This window comes from Dasypus novemcinctus, chromosome 9 (genome assembly GCF_030445035.2).
Source record: "Dasypus novemcinctus isolate mDasNov1 chromosome 9, mDasNov1.1.hap2, whole genome shotgun sequence".
In the NCBI taxonomy this organism is placed as follows: Eukaryota; Metazoa; Chordata; class Mammalia; order Cingulata; family Dasypodidae; genus Dasypus; species Dasypus novemcinctus.
In genome coordinates this window covers 122,922,721-122,940,476 of record NC_080681.1, presented here as the reverse complement: position 1 = coordinate 122,940,476, position 17,756 = coordinate 122,922,721, and the positions used below count along the sequence as shown (strand labels likewise).

Sequence of the window (17,756 nt, the reverse complement as noted above, 5' to 3'; positions counted from 1 at the left end):
TCTTTAGTCCTTCCAGAAATAGTGGGAGGAGGTCCTTAAGCTGCTCTGAACAAGTCTGAATTCTAGCCTGGCCTAAGGTTTTCCAAGGCAGAAGGTGAGCCTGGATTTGGCTGAGTGGTAGAAAGTTGAAGGGGATGAAAGCAATGCCGGGACTGTTTGCAGGGAAGCAGTGTTCTTCGCATGGCCTGCTCTTAGCAAGCAGGGTCAACTTCCCAGCTGGCCTCGGTGATTCAGCAACTCCACAGGGTGCCTCTTTCACTCATTTGGTTTGCCAGGTTCTTCCTTGTGGTTATGGTGGTGTGAAGGCCTGAAGAGGCCTTTCTTTGCCAGTCCGTTAGATGGAGAGAGCTTGAGTGCTTCCTGTATGGTCTGCCTCTGTTCCCCTCAGGCCTAAGTTGTGGTTGCTTTTGGACCAAAGTCCAACTTGAACACCATAGTCCTCTTTACTCCTTTCTTTCCTTGGTCTCTTTTGAATTTCCGTCTACTGATTTAACTGTTGATCACCAGGTGAATGGTAGGTCTATCTCTTGGGGCATGAGTAGTTCGATAAACTTCTTGGCGGTTGGGAGTCATCTCTTTGAGAGTGGAGTTGAAATTGAGAACCTTTCCAGGAAAGTTCTTTCTAGCAGCGAGGCAACCTTCCTGATCTCTGAATATTTGGAGCCCAGCAGACCCTTTGCTCTGCTAAAGTTTCTGTACATTGCTCTTCCCTGCACTACTGTGCATTTGCTTGTTGGTTGGTTGTATTTTTATTTCTCACTTTTCTGGGAGGCCCTGAGCAGTCTTCAAACCCTAGTAGCCTGTGATCATCCAGAGTTCAGGCTCATTCTCTCCAGGCCAACTCTACAATTACCTTATATTTAATTAATATTTTTTCTTCTCTTTACATACTTGCTGCATAATTGCTCAGAGGAAAGAAAACACATAGCAGCAATTTATATATATATAAAAAAAACAATAATTAAAAAAAAACCCGAAATAAACTCCCATCTCATTTGGGCTGATCCTCTGAGTTGGGTAATTAGGGCCCTATTAAAAGGTAGACCCCTTCTCCTTCCCCCCTTTTTTATTATTAATTTTTTTATATTAAACTCCCACAGTCTCTCAGTCATGCCCTTATTGCTTTTGGCCAACCATTTGCAGAAGCCTGATTAAATGAGGGCACCAACAGAGTTGTATAGTCTTGTGTGAGCTTCTCCTTCCTCTTGGGAGTGGCAGTATGAGGGTGCCAGGCTTTGAGTCTGCCAATGTCTAGTGTGGCAGGTTGGGGGGACAGGATGAGCAGGAAGAGTGCCTGTGACCTGGCAGCAGGCTAGATGAGAGTCACAGAGAGCTGGAGAAGTGATGGGGCATTGGCCCCCATCCATAGAAGGCCCCACAGCTCAGTGCTGTGGAGCCGCGGGTTGTAAAATCTACCATTCAACCTGAGTAACCTTCCGTAGGGAGGGAGGTTTCTCAGTGGAGGCCAAATCAAACTGTGTGCATTAGCTGTCTCCTGGGTGTTCATTCTGCCTAGAATATTGGGGAACAGACAATTGAAGACTAAAACTGAGCCTTGTGAAACATGGGGGACAGAAAATCAAGTGCAGACAGCTGGAGGATGGGGTGCAGGATGTACCTTTCTGATGGGAACATTGCCATAATCTGACCAGATATACTGGGTGAGGCTTGGGCACCTCTGAAATAGAAAAAAATGTTGGCTTTCCTTCTTCCCTACTCCCCTCTCATCAACAATATAAACCCTTGAGTAAAGAAAATGTTTTCTTTTATTACTAACACCCCTGTACTGACTCCTTGTTGGGAGGATGCCTGAGATTCCTGCCTCTCCTGCCAGATCTGGGAAGGAAAACTGGTTAGATCGAAATGCCAAGATGGGTGAACTTGAGGAAAGCCTCATTCCGTTTCTGGGTTTCTTTTCTATAATCTCTTGGCCACTTTTGATTTTGAAATTACTGGCTTTCCCTATTCCATCCTTCCTATTATAGACTGAGGTTTATTGAATACATTAGGTGGTGCCATTTGAGTTGTTTCCTCTTTCAGGTAATTGAAGAGGTTATTTTTCAGTTTTAAGGTATCCTTTTACAAATAATTATTAGATGAATTGAAACTCTTAGGAGTAATAATTAGAGAAATGGAATTTGAAATAGCTTTACAGCTTTGTTTATAGCTTAGGTTCCTGGCTTTCTTAGACTACTTGCTATTTGCTATAGTTTCTGGAGTCAGCACCCTGACTGTTGGATACCTGAGCAGCACCCTTATTTTGGAGATGTGGCAAGGAGGAATTGAGCACTCAACATGCTTTTGTTCAGAGCCAAGTTTTGACCAGGGGATTCAGTCTTTTTAATCTAGTACCGGTATTCTTTCAAAAGAAAGCATTCTGTTTCCTTCTTTTTTCCCTGGAACACTCTCTGAGTTCCTTCAGAAGGAACCATTGTGCTAGCCATTGCAGAAGATGGGATGTACAAAACTCTCATTTGGGCAGAGAGTTTCTTAAAATGTTTTTTTTTTTCTTTTGTTTAAAATTGATCATCTTATTTGAAAGAATTTTCACACATTAGTGTCGTTCGTGGGAATTATGACCTAAAGAATAGGTATTCCATGTGACCAACTCAGAGTCCCTCCCCTAGGAGCCCCCAGTTGAGAACCACCAAATGTCGTGTTGTATTTTGGGTAATGATGAGCCCCATGTTTTCTGAGATAATTTCAATTGAAAATATTTTACTCCTTTGCCAAACCATGTATACCAATTTTGGCTCAAAAAATATGATTTTATAGTTTTCCCACTTTTGTGCTGTGAGAAGCTGCAGGAGGGTAAAGTGGTGCTTTGGAGAAGGATGTATTCACCGCCTTTCTTTCTTTCCTCCCAGCCCTCCTTTCTTTTATGGTTTGTAGTTATAACCAAGATTTATGCCTGTTGCTCCACAAATCTTCTCTTTGCCATTATGAGTTTGTCTGAACAGTCTAGAGACGGGGATGACACTGAGTGATTCTCCAGGTAAATCTATCCAGGAGCATTCCTTGACAGTCTGAGTGAGAGAGAAACTAACTCATAGCCCCCAACGAAGTGGAGTCCGGGTAAATTATTCCTGTCGAGGAGAAGATGCGCTGCCTATGTGCCCTCTTGCCTTAGCAGTGACCCTGCTGGCCCAGCTCTCCTGGGTGTGCTTTTTGAGTCTGCGATGGTGCTCTGGGCCAGCGCCACTCTGTTTACCTAGCAGCAATCTGCTAAGGGGTCCTTCCACCAGGCGGACAGCAGGAAGGTCTTTAGGGGCGGGGCCACTTTCCCCAGCCTTGTGGAGAGTGGGGGAACTGCTAACAGAATGAAACCCACAGGTTTTTTAATGGTTTTGTTTTTCCACAGTTCACTGAAAATGGATTTTGGTGGAGAAGGGGAAAAAGTAAACAATTATTAAACCTGCATTTTTTTTCTTTCCCTGTATTTTCCCTTTGCTGTATTTTTTCGTTGTACTTTTGTCAGTTGTTTAAAATTTTTTTGTGAAATGAAGTGGGGTATCAATAAATACATATAAAAAATGTCAAGAGAATGGATGTGGCTCAAATAGTTGAGAGCCTGCCTCCCACATGAGAGGTCCTGGGTTTTGTTTCCGGTGCCTCCTGAAAAAAAACAAAAACAAACAGCAAGCAAATCAAACAATAAAACCAACTCAGGGAAGTCGATGTGGCTCAGTGGTTGAGTGCTGGCTTCCCACATATGAGGTCCCAGGTTCCTCAAAAAAAAAAAAGTCAAGAGCTTGCATTAGCAAGCTTTTTGGAATATTTCTTTTAAATGGTAGGCGATCTTAGCTCTACCCTTCAGACCACTTGACTTCAGACACTTGATGAAATAGTGAACTTGAAATACATTTTTTTTCCTAAAGCTTTTCCAAAATTCATAAGCTTTCCAGAGACTAAAAATAATCTGGGGAAACGGACTTTGGCCCAGTGGTTAGGGCGTCCGTCTACCACATGGGAGGTCCGCGGTTCAAACCCCGGGCCTCCTTGACCCGTGTGGAGCTGGCCCATGCGCAGTGCTGATGCGCGCAAGGAGTGCCCAGCTACACAGGGGTGTCCCCCGCGTAGGGGAGCCCCACGCGCAAGGAGTGCACCCATAAGGAGAGCCGCCCAGCGCGAAGGAGGGAGCAGCCTGCCCAGGAATGGCGCCGCCCACACTTCCCGTGCCGCTGACACGACCACAGAAGCGGACAAAAGAAAACAAGACGCAGCAAAAAGACACAGAAAACAGACAACCGGGGGAGGGGAATTAAATAAATAAATAAATAAATCTTTAAAAAAATAAAAATAAATAAAAATAAAAATAATCTGTTATTTTTTGACAGTTGTCATTATAATTTCATTATAATATACTTAACAGTTTGCTTTCATGTTTCTTTGAAATAAATTTTCCTTAAAAAAAAAAAAAGAGCCTGCATCAGACACACTTCCCTAACTAACCACTTTGCCATTCTGCAGCCATAGAACCTACTCCCCTAGGCCCCTGGTGCTCTGAATGAGGCCTCAGCTCCTCGGCCGCTTGCTTGCACACTTACTCTACACACCAGGAGTTAGTTGGCTCTCTTTAAACCTGTGTGCCAGTTGTGTTCATTTTTGAAATTAGGCTGTTTTTCAAATATGATGTAAACAGGTGAAATGTGTGAAGAGAGGGTTTTACAAATATAATGTATTCTATACATATAAATGTGAAAAGAAGGCTCAATGAAAACTAAGCTGAATGCTTTGCTACATATGAATTGCTAAAATGAGTGCTGTCAAATTAGATGTGAGTAAGAAGACAATTAAAGATTGGGAGAAAAATCCTAAAAATCTAAAAGGGTTCTGTACGTAGATTGTTTCACCTAGGTCCGAGTTCTTTGTGGAGAGTGCAGTGTGATTGGGGTTTATGCGAGACAGACGTCTGGGAACTTCAGCCTGTGGGCCCACACTCAAAGAAAAGGCCCTGGCTCTACATCAAAAGAACAGCAAATGACTGTATGTTTATAGGTTTTAAGTTAATGTAAAATGTTTAAGGTAGGCAGAGTAGCCCCATTATTTAATGGTTCCCTTTTTTCAACTGATTTTTTGATAAACTGACCAATTACTAGCTCCAACCACATAGATCAGGGGGGCTTCTGCTGTGTAATATGCCAGGCTTGGTGCTGGTTTCTTTATTTTTATATCTTGCTTAGTTTTAACAAACATGTTGGAATTTCTGTTTTCCTCATTTTACAGTGAGAAAACTAAAGCCCAGGACAGTCAAGTCCTTGCAGCTGGAAAGTGTCAGGCGTAGAATTTGAACTCCCAAATCCATACTTTTTGTCAAACTTGAGCAGATTGAATGAGTAGCTATGGCCAGTGTGGGACCTCACTGGAGAGAGCACTGGTGTGTGTGAGGGGTGTCCTCAGCGGACACGGGCAGGAGGGGGGCGCTTGCTGACGCGCTGTCTGGTGAGCCTGTGCTTCCTCACTGAGGCTGCTGCCTTCGCGTGCTCCCCGGTTGGAGTCTTTTGTATGTGTCTTAGCTGCTGCCAAGGCGCCTATTAATTTATCACAGGTGATGTGTGCCTCCTCTTGCTGGGAGGAGGCGGCTGCCCCATGTACCTCACTAATGACAGGTTATGGGATCGAGGCGTGATAATGGGATCTTTTCATCTTACATCTCTATAGCAAGGTGCTGTGTCCCTGGTAGCTTCTAGGGGGCAGCAACTGCTTGTTATTCTGTCTCCTGCTGGCAGAGTGAAGGTTCAACAATCTAGGAATTTGCTTTTGACTCTAGCCCTTAAAGTGGTCATGTAGGTCTTTAGGGAGTCACCTGAATTCACATAAGTAAAGAAAATACAATATCCAGGAGCTTTCATTTTTACTTTCTCTGCCCCCTCAGGTAAGTCCTTTATCTGCATTTCCATCAATATCGACACATTCCTCATTGTCAGAGTTAAGGCTGCAATGTTCACTTGCTTTGAAGAGAGGAGAAAAAATATGTCTTTAAGAGCGTAAAATTCTTTTAGTCAGATCTTACTTGTTCCTAACTACTAGACATGGATACCCCCTCTAATAATGTGTAGATGTTTTGAAACTTTTCCCTTTGGGCACGTGCCTTGATTCTGTTGGGAGTTCCACTCTCAGATGGCTGCTTACCCTTCTTCCTCTCAACCTCCCCGCTTCCCCCGCCAGCCATGCTGACTGAGGTTTCTCCTCAGTTCTAAATTACTCATTTCAGAAGCACATTCAGGAGAAAATTTCGGATTTGCCTAGTTTGTAGGCTTTGAGGCTCACGACTGACACATGGCCAACTTGTGCCTTGTCGGAAGTGACTCCCTGGTTCCCTGCCCTCCCAGAAGCCTGCGTTACACCACGACCCTGCGTACTTGGTGCCCACACCCAGATGTTCTTCCAGTTGTGGGGCTGAAGCAAGTGACAAAAAGGAGAAGGGTTGTTGTTGGCAGAACCCCGACGGTTGCAGTGTACACAGAGAAGCAAATGAGCCGCGACATTTCAACCACGTGAGGTTGATTTAGGATTAGCTAAGAATTCACAGTCCTTATTCCACTGTTGGAGGAGCGGGTGGCTGCTCTCAGCCAGTGGAGCTTTGCATTCTTGACTTTCATCTGAAGAGCCTAGAGCACTGGGGGAAGAGAAGAGTTTTCATTCCAGCTCCAAGAGTGGTTTTCCTCAAACACAAAGGCATGCCTTTTCACCTTACCTTTCCAGCTCTCTGTTGTCTCTCTGAAAAATGGCAGTTAGTAGAATCTGTTAATGAACAGAAGAAATAACTAGAAAGTGTGGCAAATCATTTGACAGTGAAGTTGTTTACAACTTCTGTTTATCAAATGATTGCATTATTATTCTATTGGATTTTTGAAGAATTCAGCCTGGTCTCCAGAGCCTCATTTAGAAGACATTTTATTTCTTCCTTTATAATGTGTAGAAATAATTTTATTTCCAGTGAAATCCAGATCTGTAGTTCCATTTCCCACTCCCAAGCTCCTTTTCTCTCCCCTTCTGTTCTACTTACCTCCCATTACTTCAGTGGGGTTCTTCAGGTGGGGGGTATCCCCTCCTGACCTAGCCTGGCAGAGCTAAATCCGGCTGGATGGGAGCAGCAGTGTTTGCTTTTTGCAGTTCCTGGAATTGGTTTAATGTACAATTGATTATTTCAAATGTATTTAATCATTTTTTTTCTTATTTCGTAAGGATTAACTTGCACAACCCTCATTTTATCCTAAGTGTGGCTTTGGGAGGAAGGGAGAAGAAGATTGAGTTTCTCTGGCTTATTTTATTCTTTCACTTTTTATTTTTTGAATGGCTTTTCCTGCTGAAGCAGCTCTGTAAAAAACAACGTCTTTTAGTGACCATTATTTACTTACTCATTACTAACTGGTCTCTCCTGCTTCCCTTTGTCTGTGAGTGAAATATAGGGGGCCTAAAGATAATTGGTAGCTCTATCATAGACTTGTGAATTTTAGATCAAAAGGATAGGACAGCCCAGTGATGGTTTGTGGTTTGCACCAACTGCCTACCTAGCAAACATGAGTTATCATTTTGTATCTGCTACTGAGTTGGTGTTGACTTGGTAGGTCCTTTCCTAATTTTGTCCCTGGCTTCCCTAATTGCATTGCATGAGCTCCCTAATATACAGATTTCAACCTCATTTCATGCCGTCTACACCAGCTGACTTATTAGTTCATGCCTCCTTGTCATGTATGTAAACTATTAATTTAGAGAGGTTTTGTTTATATTTTTCATTGCGATTTTTTGGTACTTAGCATGGGTAGATGGCAAGGCTGCAGGCAAATGATTCCCTTGAAACTGATGGTTTTCTCTACATTTTGTCTGCTGAGTCCAAGTAAAAACAAATCTTTTTGGGTACCCAATTTAGCTCCCATTTTTAGAGGTTAACTGATTTAAATCCCAGTTTGTTTAATATTTGCTCTGGCACAGTAGGAGGAAGGTTGCATCTTGCTGCTCAACTGTCAGGGACTTGGGTAAGGTTTTAGTTGTGAAGTTGTGAAGTGGGAAAGTGTATGGCCATATTTCCAGGCAGAAGAAATAGGTTCTTTTGTTTCCTGGACATTTGGCACCTAGGGACTTGCCGAACCCTCTGTGGCATGGGCAAATGCTAGATTGCTCACCTCCTGGCAGAAAGTAGGCAGTGCATATATATCTGTGGAATGTGTGTATGTGTGTGTGTATATGTATATATACACACACACATATGATGGTGATGATGAGCCAAGGAGTTGGTTTGGACAGTTGCTGCCTTGCTTCGTGTGAGAAACTTAGGGTGCAGCATTCCCACTGGTGCATGCATACATGGATGTTTAGTGTATTATTGCCACGTAGGCAACATAAAGAGGGCATTTTATGAAAGGGAACATCAGAGGAAACATTATAACTGAGACCTTTATAGCCTTTCCATTATTATGGTTTAAATCTTGACAGTCTATTTGCCGTGACACTGGGACCAGTAAAGACAATGCTCACTCCCACCTCCTCGTTCTTTCTCTCCACATCCTGTTCTGTAGCGGTGGTGCATCGATAGGCATCGTTAAATGTGCAGGCAGCAGAGCTGCTTTTCAGTTTGTCTAGAAACAGCCCCTTTTGACTCAGAAGTTGGAAACCAGATGACTCACCAGTCTATTTGTTTTATTGCAACTGTCATTTCATAAAATGCCCTGAAAGCTTTAAACTGTAAATGCCAAAGAGAGGTTTTTGTCTTTCTTTTTTATTTTGTTACCTCTTCTATTACCGCTAATCTTTTCTTTCATGTTTCTCTTTTCTCCTTCCCTTTCATAATAGTTTTCTCTTTCATTACTCTCTTTTTCTCTCCCTCCCTTCCTTCCTGCCTCCCCCAATCATTGATGACTATAATGGCATCTGTAGTTGAAGTAGTTTCGCTCACATCATGTTGCTTTCTAGCTTTAATGTTGTCTCTGATTAAGAGTGTACATCCTCAGATTTTTGTGTGTGGTTTAGAAGTAGAAATGTACACACACATCAGAGTTTATAAAGTGCTCATTGGATTCAACTCTAGAAGCTAAGTGCCATACCCAACCATATATAATAGTAACTCCCTTTTTAGGATATGTATTTTGCAAAATAGTGGTTGTATCCCAGGGCTCCTGTATATGCCCACTTGTGTGGCTGCTGTGACTACAGTGGACTCAGAGCACTAGGATTTCCTAGGACTGTCTTTTATAATGGACTTGAGATTTTGTGAGTCCTGCATGTTTATGGCCATGAGAGGCCCTTGATCATGTTAAACTTTTTCTCACCTACGATGTTATTTAACTGAATTCCTGAGGTAAAGAGCACCTACTTAGTCTTTTGGCTTACGTAGGGTGTTGAGATCTAAATTTTTAAGGACTTGAGCTCTCAAACCAGGATTTGCAGGATCTTTTTTCCTGATACCCAATGCTATGGCACTTAACTAAATCACCTGATTGATGACATGAGCATCATTGGGTGTTAAACACCTGGCCAGGGATACAGGGACTTTCTGTGGATTTACCCAAAGGATGGCAGACAGATTGTGGAATTTTAATGAAGGTGGGGTGGGTCCCTGATGTTCATCTGCTTTGGAGCATAACAGAATCCCAGCATTAACTTCAGGAGAGTAGCTGGAAGTCTGCATTGGTGTCAGTGATTATATTCCACATTTGTTAAATCCTTAAACCTAACTGAACTAGTGTTAGAAGTAGCTAGTTATAATGAACAAGAACTTCAAATGAAATTTGAAGAACCTCTTTTAATCAAATACTTCTTGTTTTTCATTTTCTTTTTAAGGCTTGGCCTTCAAGATAAATTATCCTCTAACCTCTACCATAATAAAAATTTCTTCCTATGTGTCTCCAAGAAGGAGAGTATTTTCTTTGTTGTGAGTGGGGGAAATGTAGTGTTGTCAAAATATTTAATAGATTGATGACTGCGAGTTTTAAAAATGAGTTCTGTATATATGCTGGGTAACTCAACATAGAATGCTGTGTTTTACCCTTCTGGGTGGATGTCTGATTCTGACACAACCACAGGCTTACTTAATGCTTTCCCCTTCTGGGGCTAAGGTAGGAACTGGTGGGGTTGCGGAGGTAGGGGGAGCACAAATCAAATACTCTCATTCTCCTCTGGAGACAGGTGTTCCCCTATTCCAGCTGACAATTTTAACAACGATTTTAGAGTTTTTGGCCGTTTTAAATAATGTGCGGCGAGGGGTACCCTGTTCCTGCTTATGACATGGGCATTTACTCCTGGGGACCAGGAGTGGCCTGATTAAGTGTCCCTCACAGGCTCTCTCCTGATTCCCTGCCTAAGGATGTCTCCTCCCTTCCCAAGGAGGGCCTCTTTGAGGAGCAGGATCATTTAGTGCTCATGGCCTGTTTGTTCCTTGGCTTCTCGGCTGAGCTATCCAGCAGGGGTGCCAATTCTTCCATTTAGCTGACTATTATATAGCCCTTAAAAGGGAAGGGTTTATTTTAGCTGGCTGCTATATTGATTGCGATAGGGACGTTTCTATTTTCACTGGTTGCTATATTGACTGGGAAAAGGAAAGGGGCTGTATTGCCGGGAGCTGTCATATTGACTGTTACAGAAAAGATCTGTATTTAAGCAGTACCAGTGCACTGGGATCTCCCAGGCAGGATATTAATGCTAATTCATCCGCTCACCCCCTGCTGTGAGTGTTATTTGTTTAAATCTGTAGATTCCCACAGCGCGTTTATATCCTCACTAGAGTGAGCTCTGCTCCCTGTAATTATTTAACATTATATGCTGATATAAATTGTAACAGTTAAAGAATGGTAGTGAGTAGCCAAGAAAGAAAAGAAGAAAAAAAAGAAAAGAAAGAGGAAAAAGTAGAAAAAAGAAAAAAAGGAAAATAGAAAAAAAATTATATATAACTTTAGAAATGGCAGTCAGATTCTAAAATAGCAGAGAACAACTTCTGGCATTGTTTTTCCAACTCCAAGTGGGTTTATACAGAGTTGCCCGGTCCATGTCTTGTGTGTGTGTGTGCGCACGTGCATGCATGTGTTCACGCATGTGCACATTCGGGTCACCCCTGCAGAAAGAGACCATACTGATGGGAGCTATACTGTGCACTTTGTGCACACGTGTGTAATTACAGGCCTTGTTCACTATACATACAGTGTTCATTGTATCTGCAGGAAATTTTTCCATTAGCAATTCAGGGTCTTGACGAGTAGCTGATATCTGATGTTTGTTTGCACTTCTGTGTTTGCACTGGAACTCTGGGCCTGGGACCCATCTCCAGGGGAAAGCCATGGGGAAAGCTCAATTGGGACTGAACTAATAGGCCATTGGGTGTCACTATCGCTCTACTGGCTATCGCTGAAAGAGAGTTTTTCTGCTGGGGAAACTGGATTTCAAAAGAAAGTTTTTCTGACCAAGTTCGAGGTGGTATCTGTTTGATGCTTGTGTGCGTTTGAGATCTCTCTTTAAAAAAAAGATAAGAGGGAGTTTAATAGTATTCTGGAAACCCAGGTAACAGAGAGAGGATTTCAGGGATTTGGGCAAGAACTCTACAAAGGAGGAAGAGGAATCTACTTGCAAAAGCTTAAATACATCCAGAGCCCGTCCCTGTTGAGTGGGAGAGAGCGCCAGCAAGCGCGGAGCTGCTGCTGGGTGCAGAGGAGCGGTGCGATCCTCCAGCTGGCTGCTCTGGCTGCGTGGAGCCGTGCCAGGCCTCACCACAATTCATACCGTGTCAGTTTAATAAATGCACTACTTAAATTATGAAATTACAAAAGAAAAAAGAGAATGCACTTATTCAGACTCTTAATACATTAAAAATAAGGCATTAAAACTCTGACTCTTTTTTTCCTCCCAGAATCAATAATGAACAGGAAGGGTTGTAGACATTAACAGTCATGGACATTCAAACTCTTATACATAAATTATCTTAGAAAAATGCACATAAGACTTGAATAATGTAAATACATTAATGCATTTAATAATTTAAACATTAAAGCGCAAGCAGGAATTTGAGGCCGAGGCTGTTCTGAGGTAAGGGATTAGTCCTAGAACGCCTGTGTCCTAGGATCGATGGGTGATTTCCCCTTGAGACACTCTGGAAAGAGAATGCCTGGCTGGCTGGTGTGTGCACCAGTGCCAAGAATCCCTGGACATTCCTGATCTCAGCTACCTCCCAGCTGCCTTCTTTTTCCATCTCCTGACCTCCATCCTCCGTTTTGTGTTCTCCTGCCCTATGCTTCTAATTTGTTTTTTAGTAAATTAAATGCTTCCATTTTAAAGAACAGTGAACTTTTGAGAATGTCTTGGTAGGAAAACCAAGTCAAATTAAAATATCCTTCCCCTGGCTTTGGCTGCCTATGATTTGGGGATGAGGAACCGGGTTGTTCCTTATAATCAGTCATAGTGCTCCCATCCTGGAACCTGGCTGCAATATGCTGGTGGACTCAGGCTGGATCTAGTAGCAGAGCAGAGATGATGTGCTGTGTTAGCCTCAGGGCATTCTTGGGCATAAAGATGGAATGTAACCAAGCCGGGAAACAACATAGAGGTGCCATGAGTTAGACTCAGTCATCAGGGATCGTGCCTTGCTATTTACTTTGCTGAGAGAGTTTAACCATTGGAGAGGCTATTATGATTTTTTTTCTCCTTTATTCCAAAATTGTATTCACAACAGCAGGCACTCACTGGAATGTTGAGACCCCTTTTTTAGCAGGGCACAGAATGATCTAATTTGATCTTTCCAACCTGCCCCCCCCACCCCCCTGGCTCTCAAACTTTTTTGCATCATCACCTCCCCATAGGAGTCTGTTTAGGTATTTCCCCTCCCTACTCGTTGCTCCCCCATACAATCTTTTTCTAATTTGATTTTTGACTTCCATACTGTGAAGTACCCTGGGAAGAATTATGAAGTCAGGACAGTGTGCCTTATATTTTTGGTTACTAAGCCTAGAGCTGTTCCCTAGTAGATCTCCAGCTTGTTTTAGAGCCCCAGTCACAGAAGAGAAACTGGAAAAACCACAGAAAGTATGTTACTGGATACATATTTGGAGAATTTTTTCTCTACCTGTAGAAGAGGTATGTTTATTTGGTCAATAATGCAAATGTTGTCCATTGGGGTTTCTGTGGGCCCAAGGGACCCTTGAGAAACAGTTATCAGATGGTAGTGCTGAATCCAACCTGTTTTTGGATTGCCAGATCCATTGGGGTCTTTCTGAATTTCAACTCTCCTACTTGAAACTTTACCTGGGATCGTCTTGATTTGACCCAAGCCTTGTCTATTCTGGCATTTGTAATTTTGTTTGCAACCATTTCCAGTCTGTTGCAGCTAAAACTAGTCTGCTTTCCCGGGTTATAGGCATGCTCAGAAAAGCTGCTACAGGCTGCCTATCAGATATAAACAGTATTAGGCTGTGCTGCCCAGAGCAGCCAGAAGAGAAGCCAGTTTTTAAAAACTGGTAATCAGGTGTTGGTTGAGAATGGAATGGTATCAAGAATGGGGGTGGACCACCTGGGTAACAGACCTTGAGGTCAGTTTGTGGTCCTTGGGATGTGCTTAGATTTTTCTGCAGATCTTGTGAATGTAATATCTTCATTTCCTTATCCCTTCTCCACTGGTTTTGTTTTAAAGAGGCACAACACTTATTTTCCATTTGCTTTTCTACTTTGGGATAAATGTCTATCTGAGGGCTGTTGTATACATTTCTTTTCCAGAGTTTTCAAAGCCTGCGCCTGCTCCCTCTGTAGTTTGTCCACATTGAACAGTTCTGCCCTCCACACTTTAACCCGGCAGAAGGTGGAAAGCGGAAACTGTCTCTCCCCGGAAACCAGAGGAGTACTCGTACCAGGGAGAATCTCATTTTTTTTTTGGATGTTGCTGGCCACACCCAGGAAAGCTTCCTTTTCTTCCCTTAAGTTCCAAGAAATATTTTATGGCCTTAACTGCACAATCAGATTGTGCCAAATTGGGGATGTGCTGAGCAGGTCAGTGGAGGCAGAGAACCAGCCTCACTATTCTGTTCTGGGGTTGAGAGTGCTGGTTGCCACGGGGCACAGTGATCAGATGGCACTGATTGGGGGTCAGTTCATCCTGTGATATATCCCTTATGCAGATTTCCTTTGAAGAGAGAGGAGTCAAGTTCATTAATTAAAGGAGCCTGGCTCCGAGTGGCCTGTAATTGTAGGTGCTAGAAATCTGAATTTTAAGAGGTGTGTGCAGCTGCATTTTGAAAAATGTAGGGAGGCACCGAGAAATACAGGCTGTGGGCAAGAATGTGGCTGAACCAGATTTGGGAGGTTCAGGTTTTGGCAGAATTCCCCTTCAAATTAATTTTCTTTCCCTCTCCCTCTCCCTCTCCCTTTCCCCCTCCCCCTTCCCCTCCCCCTCTCCTCTCTTCTCTCTCTCCCTCTCTTTCTTCTCTCTCCCCCTCTCCCTCTCTTTCTTTCTTCTCTCTCTCTTTCACTCCTTTTTTTCTTTCTTAATGCAAAGATGAAAAAAAAAAAAAGTTTATAGCCTATGACCGGGTGGCTGAAATTGTCACATTATGGAGGGGGTAGGAAGGAGTTCTTGTAAACTAGAAGATGCTTCATTTTTAAAGAAGCAAGGGATATCCTTGGTCCCTAAAGATGCAGCATCCGAAAAAATGAAATCATTTCTTTATTGAAATGAGTGAGGGGAGCAGGGAGCAGAAACTGAATTTGAATGCAATCTGTGGTGGCAGTGGCATGTTGTGGGCCAATGTTGGGCTCTAGAATCTTTGTCCTTACTTTTTATCCCCAGAACAGCAGCTTGTCCTCCATTTTAAATTACTTCTCCTTGTGAGCCAAGAGTTACAAACAGAAATCCTCAGACCTTTATGGGAAGTCTTATTCCTGTCCCTTTTCTTTCTCATTTCCTCAATTATTTGTAGGTTGACCTTTTGCTTGGGGTACATTTTCTAGCTTTCCCTCTTTCCTTTTTTATCTTCTTGTTTGATTTATAAGATTTCTTTTTACTTCTTGTGAAAAAAACTTTAGGTCTGTGACGATTTGCATCTCTGTTAATTAACCATGGCTAATTTATGATGTGGCTAATTTAGGAGTGTGGCGAGTTAAGGGCTAGATGATGAGTAGGGGTCCCCCCTACCCTTCCCCCTTGGAAGGAAAGAAGGGACTAGCAGTGAGTGAGGCCCTTCGAAGACCTGTGTGACTTAACAATTGCACATGACTGGAGACAAACTGAATGCCTCGATGAGCCTCCTTTCTGCCTTAATAGCTTTGTCTCCTTGGGGGTATTACAAGCATTATCCCATTTCTCAGTCTGGACCCTCTGCCCCTGCTTTGGGGATTACAAAGAGCTAAATATGTTTGTGTGCATTTGTGTGTGTGTATGTGTGTGTGTGCTTTAGACAAATCCTCTGTCCTCTTATGTTCTTGTATGCATATATATTGGGAAATCCACTACCAGTGAAACCATGAACTGTGGAGTAAAACAAAAGTCTTGAAGACTGTCATTTGGTGCATTTACAATATGCAGATTGCAATTCCAATTAGGTTGAAACCTCTATTTAGCAGAGTGGTTTGGAGAAATAAATAACTTTTGAAGAAGGTCTACTATATATAATATCTATCTATCTATATTTTTTCCCTTCAGTTGCCGGCAATGAGCTTCCTGTCTTCCAAACCCTTACCCTGAAATGCTGATTCAGAAGCAGGCAGCATCTTTGGGCTCTTTACAGAATAAATGCTTCTCCTTTGCTTTCCTGGCACAGGGATTTCATCCTTGATTTACAGTGCTCAGCTTGTTAGCGCCGGCGAAGGGGAGATGGTGTGAAGGTCATTATGTCCATTTCATCCTCTGGAGAGAAAGTGTTTCTTCTTGTGTGCTTGGGGTGGTAGTGATGGGCTTTGAGTGTCCCCCCCTTCTGTCAGAGTCAGGCAAAACTCTCACTTCAGGAGACCAACAGGAGGGGAATGATTTTGAAAGCCTAATTCAGAATATCAGGAAGAGTAGCACTCTACGGAGTGCTGCAGAGAGCTTCTCTCCAGCACCCCCCTGGAATTTCATTTCATAATCCTCCTCTTCTACAACCCAGCCGTGACAAACTGACAGATAATTAACAGATTGGGTCCTCCTCTCAGCCGATGCTGTCCGATGCCGAAGCCGGAAGCTGCTCTTCTTTTATGTGGGTCCTCTAGCAGCTCTGTGCCTGTGGGTGGTGTTGCACTAAGTGGTCAGAGCAGAGAGGGCAGTGAGAGCTTTGGGAAGAGCAAACAGAATGCTCTTTGGAAGAGAGAGTGCTTAAAAGGGAGAGGGTGCTGGCTTGAAAGTACCTGGTGAAAATACTTTGGACTTTCAGAGTTGCAATCCTGAACACTACCGCCTGTCTTAGGGAATGACGATCTGAGTTATAATAGGATGCTTGATTACAAAGACATTTTGAAGTCCACTTAGTTCCAGGTCAGGCTGTGCATTAGGTGCACTAATCCTTTTCCGTTAACAGTGGACTGGAATTGCAAAATTGGAAGTATGCAGTCTGTTGTGTAACAGCTTTGGCATTAAATATTTCTATACAGATTCTGCCCTATATGATTTTCTCTTGGCTACCCAACTTTTCTTTTTCCAGGGAAAGACAAATTCACTGTGAGAGTACTCTCTTCTACATACTAGTGACTTTTAAAAACTGCTTTTCTGTTTATCTTGTGTGGTCACTTTTCTCATTTTCATGATTTGAAATATTAATGTGTAGACAAATATAGCAACATGAAGGGGTTACCCATAGGCTCAGATCCATGGGCCTGGCATGTTGGAGCAGAAAGAAATACCTAATTGCATCAAAACCACTCTAAGTTCATGTATGTGGAGCCCATCAAGCTGAAAGCATCCAGACAGCATCTGCTGTTATCAAATCACTCGTGAATCCAGCTAATTAAAATAGAGCTTCATTTTTCTGAACCATTGTTTGGCAGGAATTCGAAACGGGTCTAACCCAATTTCTGCGTGTTTATGAGCCTTTATTATATCAGAGATACTTTTCTGTAAATGTACAGGGCAGCGTTAAATGAATTGATCCACGCTGTATCACTGTAGACGCACTGTGGACTTGCTAATGATTTCTCTTCCAGCTTTCTGGTTTCCAGACATACTCCTGAAAGCTTTATGTTTTCTTTTCTATCCTTTGTTTTCTGTCCTTGCCTTTTAAAAAAAATTCACCTTTCTTTTACTTTTAACCTTTTTTTTTTAAAACAGGATAAGCTTTTTGTTTCCTTAATGAAGTTTTCCTTTCCATTTCTTTCTCCCTTTCCATTTCTCTTTGTTTTTCCTTTCTCCCCCTTCCTGTTTTTGCTCATTCTTATAGTAGAGAAGAGTTGCCTTTTCTCCTTTTTTCTTCCTGTTTTCTATCCTCTTCTTTCCCTTTATTTTTCTCTTCTTATTTTCCTCCCTTCTATTTTTTTTCTCCCATGTCCTTTCTCTACCTTCTTTTTTCTCTCCTTTCCACCTCCTCCCATATTTTTCCTAATAAAAAATTCTTACACCTTTGCCTCCACATGCAAATATAGATTTGAGCAGAAAGTGGGTGTTCTATGGAGGCAGAGGGATTTGGCTGCTGCAAGATGATGTCACCCTATTTTGCTTCTCGGAATTTGCTTGCTTGCTTTATTTTAGCGTTTTTTTAAAGGATTTTTCAAACCACATCTCTATTTTATAGTCTAATAATCCCAGTTTGAAGATGAAAAGTATTACATAAATGCTAACAAATTAGTCCTTATAACACTTTGTTGAGTCTCTAAGCAGTATT

At 42.5% G+C, this 17,756-nt stretch overlaps 1 protein-coding gene across 2 annotated transcripts in view; it reads left to right on the top strand.

Moving 5' to 3' along the window:
* PEX14 (peroxisomal biogenesis factor 14) overlaps positions 1-17,756 on the top strand; it is a 178,607-nt gene that overhangs the window by 19,834 nt on the left and 141,017 nt on the right. The gene's annotated exons all lie outside the window — the stretch shown is intronic.